Genomic DNA, 18,255 nt, shown 5'->3' with positions numbered 1-18,255 from the left:
AATGGTAAAATACATTGACAGCAGTTTTCGCTTATCGGAGCCCCATTTGATGGCATAAACACCACGAAATTCCAAACAAAAAACCAAGTTGATGATCTTGATAATGGCGATAATGATGATATGGGCATGCTCCAAGGGCTAGCCAACCAATCGGTCTTGCTCGCTGAACACTTCTTGGAATGTAATACCCTAACATGGAGAGAGACAGCCTTAAAACTAGATGATATACATGTGTATGTAAATATATTGTATTTAAATATATTGTTGCATATTTAATCTATATATTATCAAAATCGGAACACTAAATAACATAGGTATATTTATATAACATGTTTTAATTCTACAATTACTAGGTTTTTCAAATCAAATTGTTAATGAGAGGGTATTTAGTATTCGGCTAGACGTGAAGAGCCCTTCTTTCGTGTTTATCAAATGTGTTTACACTGTTATTTCGCCTGTCCTTGTCTTTTGCTGTGATATTGTGTACTTTGGCACGTTTTCTTCTGATAACCTCAACCTTAACATAGAACATTGAAAAGTGAGTGTTGTCTGCGCATGTGTGTGCGTGCGTATCTGTGTGGGCGTTGTTGTGCTTTATGGTTAAGTTGTGTAAGTTTAATTAACAAGCTACGCAAAATCAAAGAAAAAAGTGTCAACAACTCGCGTTGCCAAAACATTTCACCTGGCTAAAAAGCAAAAAAAAGAAGACAGACTTCTTTAGTGGGTAGTGGTCGACTGAGAAATACCCTGCAGCTGCTGCCATGACTAAATGTATAGAGGTCTACAATCAAATCTAATCTGCATCACAGCTTTACGTTTTTAAGGCTTTATATTGATACATATACCCCGTCTTCAACAGTCAATAGGTATCGAAAAAGAGTTGAGACGCATTGGCCAAGACTTGCGACTCGGTACGCGCGCTGCTGACCCCGTTTACGGAAATTCTTTTTTGCTTCTGCTGCTGCTGTTGTTGTTGTTGCTGTTGCTGTTGTCTTTTTTCCATGCGCAACTTGAAAAAAGTGGCACAAACTCATTCCAAAAAAAAAAAAAGAACAACACACACAGACAGACAGATAACAACAACAACAACATTAACAAAAACAAAAACAAGTTTCACGACGGCAAATTCGACAATAAAACCATATGATCAGCGTAATAATAGTTATGATCATTGGCTCTCTTGTTCTTTGCGGTGTCTTGCCCGAGCTTTTGCTTTGCCGCCGAAGAAGAGAAAAAAAAAATATATAAACAAGATAGAAAGAAATTTCTACAGTTCATGTAGCAGTCGCAGCCTCCAAAGCTTTGACTTTTTCTTTAAATACTACGTAAATATTGCAGGAAGAGGGTATGCTAAATTGTGCAAATTCTTTTGGCACACGTACTCTCTTTTTTGTTTCTATCTAGCCATCTACATCTATCTACTCCACTAGCTCTCTCTCTCTCTCACTCTCTTTCTCTTTTTTTTTTTTCATTATAATTATCATTTTGATAATCAACGTCATTCTCATTATCTCTGTCATTGACATTGTCATTAGCATTATCATTGTCACTATCATTAATTTCTTATTATTATCACAGTGTTTGTCATTGTCATTATGATTATTAGCAAAATCATTATCATTATAGTTGTCTTAGAATATATATTGTTATCATTATTATGATCATTGCTATTGTCATTGCCCTTATTGCATAAGCAAGGGTATATTGATTTCGGCAACTGAAAGAAAACTTCTCTCTGACACATTTGGCTCAAGCAAAAATCTAGCCTAAATATATCTGGAGACACGCCTTGTTCTTAAACGTGTTGCAGCCGAACTGTAGATGTCAGTACATATGTATATGTGAATGTATATACACATGTATATATATATATATATATATGTTAATTTGGTTGCAGACATCTTCTGGCTAGCTGCTCCACATTGGAGGTGGCTGGCATTAGAGCTGTTAGGGCCGTTAGCAGGGCGGCGTCTTTTGCTTTAATTGGGCTTCAATCAATGCCAGCGGCGAATGTAGTGCCCTAGTAGCCCACAAGAAACACCAAAGCGAACCACCGAACCACCGAACCACGCCGTGCACCACTCCCCGACGCTGTTGACAGCCACGTTGTCAGCCTTAATGACTGGCCTCCCAATGCACTGCAGCACAATAGCAAAAAAAGCTATATATACATATATACATTATATACATATCTATATATAAAAGCAATAACAACAACAAGAACCGAGAATTGGGTCAATTGCAGGCGAGACCTCAGCTATGGAGCCACCTCCCTAGCCCCCTCCGTAGAAAACTTTGCGTTGCGTCTCAGATTCAATTACGGCCAACTGCAGATATGTGCATGGAATATTTATACATACATACAGTATATATATGTATGTGTGCATATGTATATAGTATATACACATATCGTTATATCGTAACGTTATCAGGGCGTGCCTTAAGTGGCCCTATCAATGCACTTTGCTCAATTGATCCAGCTGCAACTTGGGCTTTCGATGATAATACCTCAAAGCCGGCTTGATTCACTATTTTCCATTGTTTGACATGCAATTGGCTTTGAAGTGTTTCCACGGAGTGGGCGGAGAAATGGATAGGGGGAAATGGAGACGGGGCTACGTTGTGAATAAAAAATACCTATTCTATGTGCATTCAATTTCATTGCAACAAATTTGTTTAATTCGAATGAGAATTTTCATATGAATTTATGGGACTCTGTTTTAATTGAAAAGAAATGTTGCATGGAATCAAATTTGAAACTAGATATATATTTGAGAGACGCCCATCTACCCAAGTATTAAATATTATCGGCTAGAACGATATTTATCAAAATGGAATTTCGTTATTTGAATTTGTAATTCAAGATTTTCGTTTTTTCATTCTAACTGTAAGATTATCTGAACTAAGAATCTTACATAAAACAGCTTGCCTTAACTTGCACATAAACTTGAGGCTCCCTGTTTATCAACCTTACCTAAAGTGCGGTGCATAAAAACACATGTTTCAACCCATTTATCCAGAACAATGTCTAGTATGACTGAATCGAAATCTGTTTCTTTATAATGAGTTGAATATAAATTTTTGTCTATGTACTATTCAAGCATGAATATGGAATTTGAAGAAATTCAGGTTGTCAATACGATCGAGTATGCCCCATATAAGAAAAACTCAATTACACGCCATGAGAGATCATGAGGGAAGAGATAAGTAATATTTTTCGAAGAAATAGATGTTTATTCGTAAGGTTGTTCCTTCAGAAAAATATACGCTCTTTTAATGAAAGTCTTCGCTCTTCGGAATGACGATCAGCTTAGCATTAACTGCTGCAACTCAGCATAGATCGCCCATCTGAATACTGTATAGATCGCTGATCGAAGCAAATTTTATATTTATTAATATTTTCTAACCGATTTATAATGCGCTTATTAAGAAGGGGATCAATGATAGAGTTTGTTAAGATCAACATAAAAGATGAAACTCTTAACAATTCATCTCTACCTACTCTCTCTCTCTCTATCTATCTATGACTTCCTTTTCGCCCTCTCCCTTTCTCTATTCTGCCATTGTAAATTGAATTCATGTAAAATTTTCTCAAGAATTTACCTCAAAAGTCTTATTTGCCAACATAGGAATAACTGTTTGCCTACTTCTCGGCCTCTGTCTCTCTCTATATATATATGTATCTCTCTCTCTCTCTCTCTCTCTCGCTCTCTCTGTTTCTCTGTCTAACATATTTGCAAGTTGAGTCTGTGATAAAATTATCATAAAAATCTACGTAAAAGTTTTGTTTACCATTGTATGAATAAATGCTGAGCTATTTCTGAGAAATATTGCTTTCTCCCTTGCTCTGCGTTGCGTTTTTGCGTTTGTTGCGTTTTCGATTTCATTCCAATTAACCTTTTTTCTCTAGTTTTTTTTTTCATCAAGTATGCGAATCGTAGGCATTTTATTCATGTCGTCATGTGATCGTACGATTGATCAAAACAATTGCAATAGAAAAGCTGATCTGGGCGCCTCCTCTATCACTCTTACTCTCACACACTCACTCTATTTCTTTTTGTGTCTCTTTCTGCTGTTGCTAACTCTGTCCCATTGGCGAAACGCTGCACAGCTGCAAGTGTCGAATGCTGAATTCCGAATTCCGTATGCCAAATATGTCGCCCAATAATCGCAACCTGGGGCAACCTGTCACAGACTCCCAAAAAAAAAAAAACAAGCTAGCAGTTGGGTGAGTGCGGGGCAACTTAAGGGGCAAGGGGCTGTTGCTGTTGCTGCTGCTGCTTGTTGCTGCTGCTTGTTGCTGTTGCTTGTTGCTGTTGCTTGTTGCTGGTGTTGCAATTGCAGCACTACATACACATCAATTGCTGCGCCGTTCAAGTGGCGCTCATAAATTTGTTAGAGCGCGCACATTTTCCACATTGCAATGTGCCACAGCAACAGCAGCAGCAGCAGCAGCAACAACAACAACAGCCACAACTGCAATGAGGTGCCGGTTTTTGCATCAGCCCAAACAGCTTGCCAATGGAAGAAAGTGAAGAGCAATGAAAATGTTGTCGTTGCTGCAACTGTTGCTGTTGCTGCTGCTGTTGCTGTTGCTGCAGCAACTTTTGCTTTACAGAGGCTTTCTTATGCACTTACGTGGATAACAACTGGATTGCATTTCATTTGAAAAGACGTTTAGCGGCGTGGAGAGGCTTAATTGCAAGTGGCAAACCTGAAACTGGGCAGCGCCAACGCAAACAGCAAACAGCAAACAGCACAGAGCCAAAGATGCAAACAGCAAACCGCCAGATACAAAAGTATCTGTGAGATGCGGCTGCTGCTGGGCTTGCCAAACAACCTTGACATGCGCAGCTAGACTAATGACAGGAAATCGTCGACAAGTGCCGCGCGCATCCAATCCATTCCATTCCAATCCAATGCAAACCAATCCAATCCAATCGAATCCAATCCAACCCATAATCCAATCCAAGCCAAGTAATATACCCACACACAGATGTGCAGCACTTGGGCTCGTTATATGGCTCTTAACTTGGCTCGGGCTCTGGCTTTTAATTACAATCGCGAGTGTTTGAATGCGCATTTGGTTGCTCGGTCGCGTTTAACCGGTTGCTAGCTAAACAATTGCCGCCCAATTGTATCTCAAATATGTAAGATTGCTTCAGCTGGGTGTGCACGACTGGGAGATATCCGAACTCAAAGTGGAATAGCGATACGACAATGAAAGCTCTGATAGACATAGATCTATCATTTCAAAGCTATCGATCAATTATCGATAAACAGTGATCACTGATTTCAAGCAAAGTAAATTCTGCGTCTTCTAATAGGTCTCAATTAACTATACAATTCAAATCAAATCTTTGAACAGAAGATTTGGCGGACGGGAGAACAGACAGAAAATCTGACAGACTAATTCTTAAACAAAAGAGAAGGCGGACAGAAAGACAAACAGAAAATCCTACAGACTGGCTCGTATTGAGTGTGGAAAATGATATTTAAATTATATATATATCGAGTTTTTAGCTGTTGTAGAGAGATGAATGGGTAGATCGAAAGATGGACAGATCTAGACCGACTTGTATATTTAAGTTTGCGAACTTTATGGGCAGACAAATTGATATACATATATATAGATCTAGACTGACGGATGAACGAGCAGGCTATAGACAAGAGGACGGACAAAAAACAGACGGACGGACAAGCTGAAGGACGAGCGGAACGAAAGACAAGCTAGCGCATGGATCAGGCTATCAATCAACAAACAAAGAAACAGATAGACAGTAAGACGGACTGATGTTTGAACTAGATGTCCTAAATTCCTATGGGCTGACAGAGCGCAGACGGTGCGAGAGTACGACTCTAACGATTTATCAAGTATATACCGACTTTTTAGACTTTAATGTGCCTTTTTCTACCTTTCACACTCATTCGTGTCGATCTGATATACCCCAAAAAGCTTACGAATGTGTATAATTTGTATTTGTATCTGTATCTGTAGTTGCCACTGCATCTACAACCGGGCATGTCAAAAATGTGCAGACAAAAACCGCTGGAAAATGAAAATGCGGCTACATTTTTGTCCAATTGTCCATTTGGTCAAATTTTTTCCTTTTGGGTGGTTTTCATTGCACCAAAATGTGGCTCACCTTGGCTTTAGAGTCGGTTAAAAATGAATTTCTGTTGCAGTTTGCTTTGCCTTAGACTGCCCCAAACCGCGGCGTGTGTGTGTGTGTGTGGTGCGTGTGTAGTGGTGTGGGTGTGGCCACAGCCACAACTTCATCAATGAATAGAAACAAATGAATGAGAATGGGCCAGCCAGGTGGCTGAGACTGATTGCATACCAAACATCAATTAGCATTCATATTCTATTAACAATTTAGGTTGATTAACCCGGCCCACTGTCGGCCAGTGTTGAACAATGCCGGCTTAATCAATTTTGGGCTGACCCATTGCCCAACTCGCGGCGAACTAATGCGAATGAGCGACAGCCGCTTAGAGAATTCAAGCAGAGGCTAAACTCACTTAACCTTAACCAACATCACCTCACCTAACCTAACCTTCCGTTAGCCAACACTAAACTTGTGTATATTTATGTATATACCTCAAGCTAACCTTAGTTTGTATCATAATTAAATAAGGTAGCAAAATTTGATGAAAGACGAGCGACTTACGAGAGGATTACGGCTTCAGTTTAGTTTTTTTTTTTTTTTGCAGATCAGTATGGAATATCACATGAAAACAATTATCGTGATTAATATAGACTAAATATAGTAGAGTTGGTATGTACATCACTAATTTATACATATGTGCATATGTTTATCTCTCTCCTTTTCCCCTTTTCTCTCACTGTCGCTCTCTTTCTGTCTTGCTGCCTCTCATTCTGAAGCTGCAACTTATCGAAAGCCTTAATATTATATATATATATATATATATTTCACGCGTTTTATTTACACTTTTGTATATATCGCTGGATTGCGATAAACAAATATTTGAACACTTTGTGATTTTAGCGGAACTGTAAGAAATGCATCCGAGGGCTGCGGTCTGCTGACCCTGTTGTATCGATTACCCAAGCAAACCTGACTGCAGCAACACTTGATACTGGACAGGTGTTGTTGTTGTAGCTGCTATTGTTGTTGTTGTTGTAGCTGAGTGTCAGCTTTCCAGCTTGGACTCGCCTCAAGAAACTCAGCTGCAATTGCATAGGCCAAAAAGTCATTGACTGGACACGGATTTTGGTAATTTGCAATTGGAGATTAAGTATATACATAAGTGTTGTCTGCATGTGAGAGGGCGAGAGAGAGTCACAGTGGGTGGGAATGGGATAGAGATAGAGTGAGAGAGAGATTGTACAGCTGGCGTTAAGAAAATATGCTCGACCTTGGAATTGGAGTTGGAACTGGAATTGTAATTGGAATTGCAATTGGAATTGGAGCCCGACAAAGTGCTAAATGCTAACTAGAAAAACAAGCGAGGCATACCAAGCCGATGATGAAGAACGACAACATTGCTGCCGGAGAAAGTAGTCGGAGTTAGAGTCGCGAAACGAGTTGGGCCGGCAAGAAAAAGTAAAATTATTTTAGGACATGCTGCCGAAAAATGTATGTCACCTGCAGCTGTCCCAGGCGCGGACCCAAAAGCCACAAAAACAAAAAACAAAAACAGAAAAAATCAAGCAAATACAAACAGCTGCGACAACAGCAACAATAGCAACAACAACAGCAACAACAACAACAACAGTTGCAACAACGCGAGTTTTACTTTCTGCTGCCCCAAAATCGAGTATCCAGTATTCAGTACTGGCCAAACAAGTCTCCCTTTCTCCAGTTCCCCTTCTCTGCCTCTGGTTCTCTCTCTCTCTCTCTCTCTCTGTTTGGCTATGCAGTGTCCAGTGCGTGTTGCATGTTCGCCAAGCAGGAAGCACTTGCAACACGCAAGCCAAGCCAGGCCAAGTATGATTTGAGCCGTTTGGCCATTTGGCTAATGGAATTCGCTAGTCTCTTCCAACTCCCAACTCCCAGCTTACAGCTCCCACCTCACAGCTCGCCTAACTAACTTATATAAATCTGCAGCTAAGCCTCTTATAACTCAGCCATGTCACGTCTATGAATATCGTCTCGTATCGTATTGTTGCCTCCTACTAACAATCGCATTATACAATAGAGGCGCGTCTGAAGAGTATTTTACGCACGTCTCCAACTGGGCCTTGCCCAACATCTCCCAGCCTCAATCGCACGCACATCTACCTATACAGGTATCGATGCAGATGTATCAAATATATGATTACAAATAGTCAAGTCAACAATCAATCTATAAATGCATCTGGCTCTTATGTTTCTCTGCATTTGGAGGCTCTGCTTGTAAAACAATCCAAATTTGTTTGTATTTACGTATATAATTAAGACTCGATATGGGCTACAAATTGTTTACAATTTCACTTTAGCTTTATTGGGCACAGCTTCTGAGAATTCCTAAGTGGATTCGCGAATCGTTCTGTTTACCCAGTTTACCTTGATTAACCATTTCGTATATAGCTCAACCAAGTCACGTAGCTGCGATTTGGAATATTTTTGGCTCTTGCGCAATTTTTTATTTTATTTATTTTTATTTTTTTGCAATTTCTTCTTCTTGTCTCATTACATATTTAATGAACATATATGTATATGGGAAAGGTTAACAAAAAATAAATAAAATAACTTAAGGCGGATTACGTGGAGTCAGTCCACTGTATAGTTTATATAGTATATGTATGTATATTCATGTCTAATAGATGAAGAAACCAGTATATAAGCAGCATATGTAATATGTACTAATAAAAAACCTCTCTTGAAATCTCATTCGTAAGCGTGTAGAGTCAAAAAAGAATGAGACTGAGACTGAGACAGAGAGAGAGAGAGAAAGAGAGAGAGGTGAGAGAGAGAGAGAGAGAGAGAGAGAGAGAGAGACTTCCATTTAGTTATACAGGCGAGTCCCGATAAGTCGAAATGGCAAGGGGATCAGTTTTTTTTTCGATTTACGCAGAAATTCAAATTGTCGAGAAGTATGAAGAACGAGTGTTTTTAAGGGGATAGAATTTTTTCGATTTGGACTCCACGGTATTACTATATCATAGAGTTTTACCTATTTTATGCCCATGAAATACATTAGTATACTTTGAGACCTTGTCTAAAATGGTCATTGCGATTTCCATCAGTTCCATGGCATATGGATCATTATCTTCGTCAATCGGGTTTGAATGCTAATCAATAGTCGTGTTTCTAACGATTCAGACATAGCATTTAAGACTGAAATTGGGCAAAGAATATCCATGCTAGAGTCATGCTAAGTTCAGGAGGTTTCTTTTTTCAAAATTATATAAATATTTTTATATTGCTCTGATAAGTTAGAAAACACTGAAAAGCCAGTTAATAGCAATTGATACTACGCATTATTCAGTAGTTAATCTGCTCTATACCTTATCTATGTATATCAATCAATTTATTGACTAGCTACTGTTCTATATATGTATGTCTCTATCCCACATTTAACTATTCGAGCCACTAATTGGGCTTGTGACAATTCTACAAGCTATTTAGCCATATTTAGCTGAGCCAGTTTCCTGGCCAATTGACGAACTTAGTCACGTTTTCAAATGGTATATTATACAACTAGATCGCAATGTTTTGGGTATATCTGCGGACTCGGACGCGCACTCGGACTCCGGCTTGGACTCTAAGTCTCTGAATTGGAATTGGAATCGGAGTCGCAGTCGCAGTCGCTGTATTTCACGCACGTCTCTGAGTGGCCCTTGCCCAACATTTGGTTAGCTGTGACCCATTTGCCTCAATGCGAATGCCGCTCACATTTCAGCTACGCTTTTCTTTTCGTCTTCTTCTGCTTCTTCCTCTGTGCTTGTGCTTCTCTGTTCGTGTTCCAGCTGCTCTCAGCCCGATTTTCAATGTCAGCGACATTGGTGACACTGAAGTCAACTGGAATTGTTAGCTTTAAGTTTTTTCTTTCTTTTTTTTTTTTTTGGGGGGGATTTTTTTTTTTATTTCGTTCATATATCAAATTTTTTGTGTGTGGCGCGTGTTTTGCCTTTTCTGCGAGTGGAATGAGACGATCCACAAAAAAAAACTGAAAAACAGAAAGAATTTACACACGAAATTTATGTAAATATTTTTTGTTGTTTTGGTTTTTAGGCTGGCTTATTTACATACACACACAGTCGCTGTAAATGGGAGGTGTTTGATTTGTTTTTGGTTTTCAAATTTATTTTATACACCTTTGGCTGTTTTCAGGTTCAAAGCAATTAAGTAATAATACAAATCAAATAGCAGACAAAACAGAAAACACACAGAAACCACAGAGCAGACCAAAAGCAAAAATTATGCAAGCGACAAAACAAAAGAAATCAACGAACCGAACAACAAACACAACTAAAAAAAAAAAAAAATAATAAAAAACGATTTACAAAAAAAAAAAAAAAAAAAACAGTTGAAAAACAGAGCATAAGAAATCCCTAGCAGAGGGCATAGCTCAGCTGGAGCGCTGCTTAAATGGCCTCTGAATGGGCTGCTTAGCGTCAAGTCTGTGAGTTTAAGAGCGTTTACGCTCAAATGGATTGCCTAATGGGCAGCCAGTGTTGAAAAACGTCTTGGGTGCTTCATCACTTGCGCATAGACAAGACACCGTTGAAGGCAGTTGAACGTTTCGATAGGCCGAAAAAGTTATTAGCGGTAAAATGAGTATAAACAGTGTGGATAAACGTCCTAGACGTATTTAAGGCCTTGAATGTGTTGGAATTAGTGTTACGCAAGCTGAGTTTTCTATGGGAAGAACAAGCTGTAAGCAAAAATCATATGTAAACAGTGTTGAACAAGTCTCAAGTATATGTTAGTCAGTTAATATAGGAAGGGCAGGTAGTGTCTTAGATATCGAAAATAGTGCCTCGGAAATAGTTTTAACTATACTGATATGAAACAGTGTTGTAAAATTCAGCCGTACTTAAAACATCAGATATCGCAATAATGTCGAGCAGGGTTTTATGAACTTGTAAAAGTATTGGAAGAGCTGTTGTACATTTCAATAGGCACAAATGGAAATAAAATTAACAAAGTCACAAAAAATGATAATTGAATTGAATGGAGACAAACAATAGTGGAATGAATATAAATAGATCAATTGAGTTAAGCAACTGTTTCTAAAATAGTATAACATTTGCAAATATTTTGCTGACTTCATTTAAATAGATATACGATATATGGTGTTACATGATACCAAGTCGATGTTCACATTGCTCTATCTTTTCTATGGAAGAATACAGCTGTAAATGCATAGAAAACTGCGACTACATAGATACAAATCAAAATCAAATTTAATCACGTTTCGTATATCAATAGCTCGATTGGTTTTATAACAATTTCAAAGATATACATATGTGCCGAATGCAGGTGCGAAAAAGTCAGGTACACAATGATAGTTATATCACTAAAATTATTAATAAAACATATGGAGTTACATTTAGTTTAAATAGAAAAGAGTTACATTCAGTTTAAATAGAAAAGTGTTTTCCCTGGACAGCTGCTGCAGGAAAGTCGAAATCGGTGCGTTTACACGCTTTCCAACGAAGTTGCAATTGAAAATATAATAAGAAATAATACGAAAAGCGAAATGTAAAACGTGAAAATCAAAATGAAAATGAAAAGAAATTCAAAAATGAAAATGCATTCAATTTAGTTGGATTTGGAGTTGGAGTGGTGAGTCGAACTGGGCAGGGCAACACGCAGAAACAGAGTCAGGGAGGGAGGGAGCTAGAGAGGGCGTGACCCGCGCTTTAATATTGTTGACATGGAAATCTGTGAAGCGTTGCCAGACTTTTAGCCACGGCGTGGGAGGGTGGCAAGGGGCAGTCAGCCTAGACCGGTTTGTCACAATTGGCGAGTGTTGGTAAACACGTTTTATTGTAGCGCGCGCCCTTGTCAAGGTCAAATTGTGAGCTACAATTGGAGCTCTTCTACAGCAATTATTGCAATTGCTCTTGTTCTTCTCTCTCTCTCTCTCCCTCACTCTCTTTCTCTATTTTAGCATTTAATTATCAACAACTATATTTATTTGTATTTGTATGTGAGCATATATTAACAAGTATACTAGATCTATATATATGTAGTTTTCTCTAATAAAGACGCAAATCTCAAATCAGCGATCAGATTCGCGCCGTTTTTATCATAATTAACTTGGCGCATAACTCGGACGAGTTCAACGACTCCGCATGACAATTGCCCATTGTTGTTGTTGTTGCTGTTGTTGTTGTTGTTTCTGTTGCTGCTGCTGTTGGCTGTTGCTTGGCTGCTGGCTTTTAGCTGTTACTTTTAGTGCGCCCAGTTGGCCGGCTCCAATTAAAAACACGTTAATTTGTCGACTTTTGTTGGGGAAGCTACATGCACAGAATTCAATTTGCCGAGCCGTGATTAATGGCAGCATCGGCAGACAGCGGACAACGGACAACGGACACCGGACAGCAGACAGCAGACAGTGGACAGCGGACAGCGGACAGTGGGACATTGGACAGTGGTACAAGCCGCGCTCATCGAACTTCCAGGTAATTACTTGACTTTGTCGGCAATCAATTTTTGTAACGTTTTCACCATTTGCTTTTGGCCACAAAGAAATAAAAATATGAATATTAATAATAATAATAAAAGAATTAACAACAAAAATATAAAATTATTGAATAAACTGTTTGTTTCTCCGATTCTTTTGGCTTTGTAATTGCTTAGCACAGGCGCAGCCATGTTTAATGAGCGACAAGCCAAAAGCATGGCTAACTACACTAAGCCAAATCGTCGAGTGCCTAGCATGGCTAGAATTGACGTTGTCATTGACTTTAATATAATGTTTATTAGTTTATATGTTCTGAAAATCGAACCCAAATTTCATATAAAACAAAAATGCCTGATAAATTTAATAAATTTATTTATTACATTTTAGTTCCAAAATTAGTTCAAATTAAAATTTATGTAATTATGCATTACATTGAGTTTGAAGTTTATATATTCTGGAATTTATTCGACATTTCATATGAATCAAAAATGCCTGAAGATAAAACAAATAAATTAAATAAATTTATTCATATTTATTTTTTTATTTTATTTATTTTTTTATTACATTTTAGTTCTTCAATAAAAAAAAATTAAAATTCTTTAGTTAATTATGAATTGCAAATGAGTTTTTAGTTTAGCTTATTTGATTTGAAATCTCTTTGAGATTTCACATGAAACAAAAATGTCCGAAGATGGAGAAAAATTAATTGTATATTTGAATTTTAGTTAATATTAAAAATAAATTAACTTAAATAATTGTGCATTAAAAAGGAGTTTTAATATTTATTTATAATATGTATTAATATATTAATTTAAGTTAAAACAAAAAACAAAAATTACATTTTTACACAAGTGCATACTCAATTTTGTACAGTGTATGCGGCGGCTAGGGCTATGGCATCTGATTATGAGCAGCTCGAAGCGCCAAGTTCGAAGCGCTCACAACTGCCAGTAGCTACGGTTATAGTCACAGTCAGTCACAGTCAGTCAGTCAGTCAGCGAACTCAAACACACACACACACACACACACACACACATACATGACACACACTCGCTCACACAGACATGGACACTCTCGCACACACCCTGCCCATGTAAGTGGCAGCTATGCATGATCCTAATTATTCTGTTTGGTATAGAGCTGGCTCCGAGACAATGCAGAAGCATAGTCAAAGAACCGGAGAGCAATCGGAGCCATCGTCACCGCCATGGGGTTCCATTGTTTGTATGTTGGCAGCCGTTAGAGCGAGATGGCAGATAGTACAAGAGAGAAAGAACAAGAAGTTCAAGTACCCTGAAGAACATTAAGCAAGATCTGAAGCGTACCCACACACGATTCTCCCTCCCATATATGTATGAGCAAAGGAAATGAACGTGAGGAAAGTGGAGACAAGGTTAGAGATAGAACAGATCAGTATGGGTTATGCAATAGCCCGCAGACATCCGATAGCCAAGAACTGCTGTATAATCAATCGGAAATTCGCAAGAAATAAAAAACCCCAAATCGAAAACCAGAAATAATTGCGAAATGAAATCAACTGGCAAAATTTAATATTAGCCAACTTGACGAATGTTAGTTTAGAGAGTGTATATCAAATGCTTAAGCCGTCTGTTAATTCCAATCGGCGATCAGGTTTGGCCGCAAACAGAGCAGGCCGAAAGCCACAAGCCATAATGAACAGCGATCATTGTAAAAGTTATCGATAAACAATGCCAAATGAGTCAGGGCCAACAAAAAGCGATTTGAGACAAGTGCATTGTACTTCCACATTTATATAAGAGAGACAGATATATATTGTAAATACATATATACATAGATATATGTATGTGTATGTATAACTGTAAATGGTAGGAAAAGTCAATCAATTAGCGGATAAACGCCAATTGAACTGAACAAGTGAGGGAATGCGTGCGAAATCAGTGAAAAATCACACACACTCGAACACACACAGAGCAGCAAAGCCATACAAATTAGAAAGGTCTCCCAGATCTCGATGATGGTCTCTGTTGGAAGGGCAGCAGATCGGTGCCAGATCTCTTTAAATGAAAGTGAGTGGAACGTGAATGGAAGTGTACCTGGTGGGCAATCAGAATGAGCTCAATAGAGAAGTAGATGAACACGCACACACACACACACACATGACAAGAAACTGAGCAGGCAAAGCCCTGTCAATTGTCTGGGAACAAAGCCAAAGCAGTTCAAGGCTTAGCTCTATGTGAAGAATATATACATATATGTACATATAATAATGTATATATAAATATATAATATATATGCTTGCCTATATATATATATGTACGTATGTATGCCTTTAACACATTCTTTTCATATTCTCTTTAAGCTTCAGACAGCTGCTGCTGACACTTTTCAAAATAGGGGTTGGGGTTGGGGTTGCCCAGCCGGAGCTTAAACAACAATTTCTATATACATACATATATATTTTTGCGTCGTTCACTTTTGAGTTCATATACCTTGAGAACCGAACCATCTTGTTATTGAATCAAAATCAAAATCATAAAAAAAAGAAAACAAAAACATTTGAAGCGCTTTTGCGTGCGATGCAAATGTACAAAACTCAATAAACTGGAAAACCAGTTTGTCACTCGCTCATTTTGTCGCTGTCCAGTGAAATGCTAAGCTTAACAAAAGTTGCCAAAAAAAAAAAAAATTATAATTTTTTTTTATATATATATACACATATATAATAAATAAAAGAAGATATGTGTGAGCTGAAAATTAGATACCCTTGCTGATGGAGTCGCTTGAAATGTGCAGAGCTGCTAAATATGAATGAAAAGGGTTAGGCAAACTAAGGTACTTATATCATTATTTATGGACTTCTACTTGCATATATTTATCTATATCTGTCTATATGTATTTCCTTCGAATTATCTATCTTGCGATCTATCAACTTGTCCATATCTACTTAACCTTCGAGTTATCTAACTATATATCTATACTGTATGCCTTTATCTATTTATCTATCTACAAATAATAAAGTTGGCTGATTTTTATATAAGATAATACAACAAATATAATTCACTTTATGCATATTATAGTTAAATGTCTCTGAAATTAAAAACTTAAATCTGAAAAACTTTGATCTGATCAGAAAGATACCAACTTAAGGCTCCTAGTTAAAAAGTTTGTTATAGAATAAATTCAAATGGGAACATATCTCTCCTTCTCTCTCTACTCTCTCTCTCTCTCTCTCTCTCTCTCTCTCTCTCTCTCTCTCTCTCTCTCTCTCTCTCTCTGTCTCTCTGTCTCTCTCTATGAATATCTGTATATATTAAAGATACATACATAGTGGAAAAGTTTACTATAGAGACTATGGAGCATATATAGTACGAGTGATCTCTCTCTCTATATATACATATGTATATGCAACTATTGTATATAGATTATCCGCGACAGCATATATACCAAACCCATTAAGCTAAATGCAAACAGTTGATGAACTTTGGGCAATGTAGCTAAATCGTTCTATATATATACATATAGAGAGGATATATTCCATTTATATATATATTTATATTTGTATTTCTCTATCTACATACACACATAAACAGATCTACTTTTTATAATGCGTAATACAATTATCGGCGAATATAATTCCCTTGGCAAGATTTTTCAATTAATCAAAAGAGAAAAAAAAAGACTTAATTATAATCACAGCAGCAAGATCCAAGTTCCAAGTTCCAAGTTCCAAGTTTTCAACGCTCAATGATCATCGTGCATTCTCATTATCATGATTGTCATCATTGACATGCTTATGATGATGATCATTATTGTTTGTCGGCGCTTTATTTACTTTTAACTGTTTTGCGTTGCGTTTGATTTTTATATGAGATTCAATTAAAAAAAACTTTTCAGCAGCAATTTTATAAAATTTAAACAGCTCAAGAGGCCGAGCAGCGAGAGGCGCAGAGGAAAGGGGGGGTCGGTGCGGGTAAGGTAGGTAATGGCTCTCCATCTTTAACCAGTTTGTCTGTTAATCAATTTTCGCAACAAATTTTTGCACTTGCCGTTTTGGCACTAAAACTTGTTGACTTCACAACAGCAACAACAACAACAGCAACAACAGTAACGGGAGCAACAACAACATTCGAGATAGGCAATGTATCTTTGCATCTGTGTATCTTTGCATCTATATGTCCGCACATCCGCATCGATGTGTTATCTGTGGCGTTTGTTTTCGGTTCGCTACAAATTACTTAATATGCATTTAGCAGCTGTGGTTTTTGACCTTAACACGAACCGATAGATGTGGAAGATACAAACATATAGAAGCCGAAAAGCGATCTGAAAGCAAGTGTCGCGTTTCCGTTGTGGCTTTTGAGGGGCAGCATCAACAGATAGTTATGCGGCCAGATAGTTAGATAATTATTATTGCTTGCTCAGAAGATGCTGATGATGATGGTGCTGTTGATGGAATGCCAGCTGCAGCAGCAGTTAGGTTCTCAGCTGGCGATGGATACAGCTACATTTGCTGATACAGATACAGATACAGAGACAAAACAAAAAGATACAGATACAGATACAGAGCAGACGCAGATTTGATGCTGCTTTCACTGGCTAACACTAAACTCCAGCGGGGCGCTGAGAGCGTTCAGCGGGCAGCGGGCAGCAGACTTCACACAGCTGCAGTTACAGCGTCTATCTGTCATTTTGATTTGCCGCACAGTGGTGCAAGTGCATGCATAATTGCCGACAGTCAAATACATACATACATACATACATACTCGTATATATGAAAGAAAATATAAATGATGAAGTGAAATTCGAAGAGCTATTAAGCAAATCACAATCAATAGATAATCTGATTGATATATCTATGTCTATGTCAGTTAAAGGAAAGAGAGGCTACGGCTAGTCTGGTATGACTAATATAATATATAATTGAGTTGATTTTCCTGTAATAATAATTGCAATAAATACTATTTTATACAACTTGTTTTAGTATATATGTATATGGACTGACTTATTTATATATGGAATCAGAGCTGCGCTTCAGCGAGTCCTCTGTTTATCTTCTACTTTCGTTGAATGCATTTTACTAAATTAAAGCATAGTTGATGCAATTACATTTTGATTGAGTTGCGTGCCACGGTGCGTGCTGCAAATTTTGCCTTGGGGAGTTACGGGCGGAGCAGCCGAAGCACCGGCATTATTTACCGTTTGTCTACGTACGCTCGCCACCTCAATGTATACGTGTATCTGTGTATCTTTTGTCTCTATGTATCTATATCTCTCTGCATCTGAGGCGCACTTGGCGAGCGTTGCTGCTGCTGCTGCTGCTGTTGTTGTTGTTTGTGAATTTCAATCTTGGCTAAGGCAAACGGAAGCAGCAGCAGAAGTGGAAGAAGTATAAGAAGAAGAGGCATTAGTCAGATCACAACTTACCTAGCGACGACCTCAATTAGCGAGTCTTGGGCTCCATAGTTCTAACTGTGATGGCAACGGCAACACCAACTGCGACTGCGGCGGCGACTGCGACTGCGACTGCGAGTGCGTCTGCGCCTGCGTCAACGTCGTTTGTTTAATTGCTCGTTATTTCCTGTTAGTTCACATGCAGCTAAGCACACACACGCACATACTCACACACACACTGATGCGCGCGCCTTCAAAGTGCAGTTTTGATTTTTTTTTGGGAAAGCACAAAAAAAAAAA

General features: G+C 38.1%; 1 protein-coding gene across 1 annotated transcript in view; it reads right to left on the bottom strand.

Moving 5' to 3' along the window:
- The window catches only part of LOC6584782 (mucin-5AC), a 35,998-nt gene extending 17,743 nt beyond the window's left edge, over positions 1-18,255 (bottom strand). The window contains exon 1 of the mRNA XM_032732490.2: positions 17,989-18,255. The gene's annotated coding sequence lies outside the window, so the exon portion shown is untranslated. The remainder of the gene's footprint in view (positions 1-17,988) is intronic.

This window comes from Drosophila mojavensis, unplaced genomic scaffold (genome assembly GCF_018153725.1).
Source record: "Drosophila mojavensis isolate 15081-1352.22 unplaced genomic scaffold, ASM1815372v1 contig_136, whole genome shotgun sequence".
NCBI classification, from domain to species: Eukaryota; Metazoa; Arthropoda; class Insecta; order Diptera; family Drosophilidae; genus Drosophila; species Drosophila mojavensis.
Note: the sequence above shows the minus strand (reverse complement) of the source record. Positions and strands in the feature narration are given on the sequence as shown.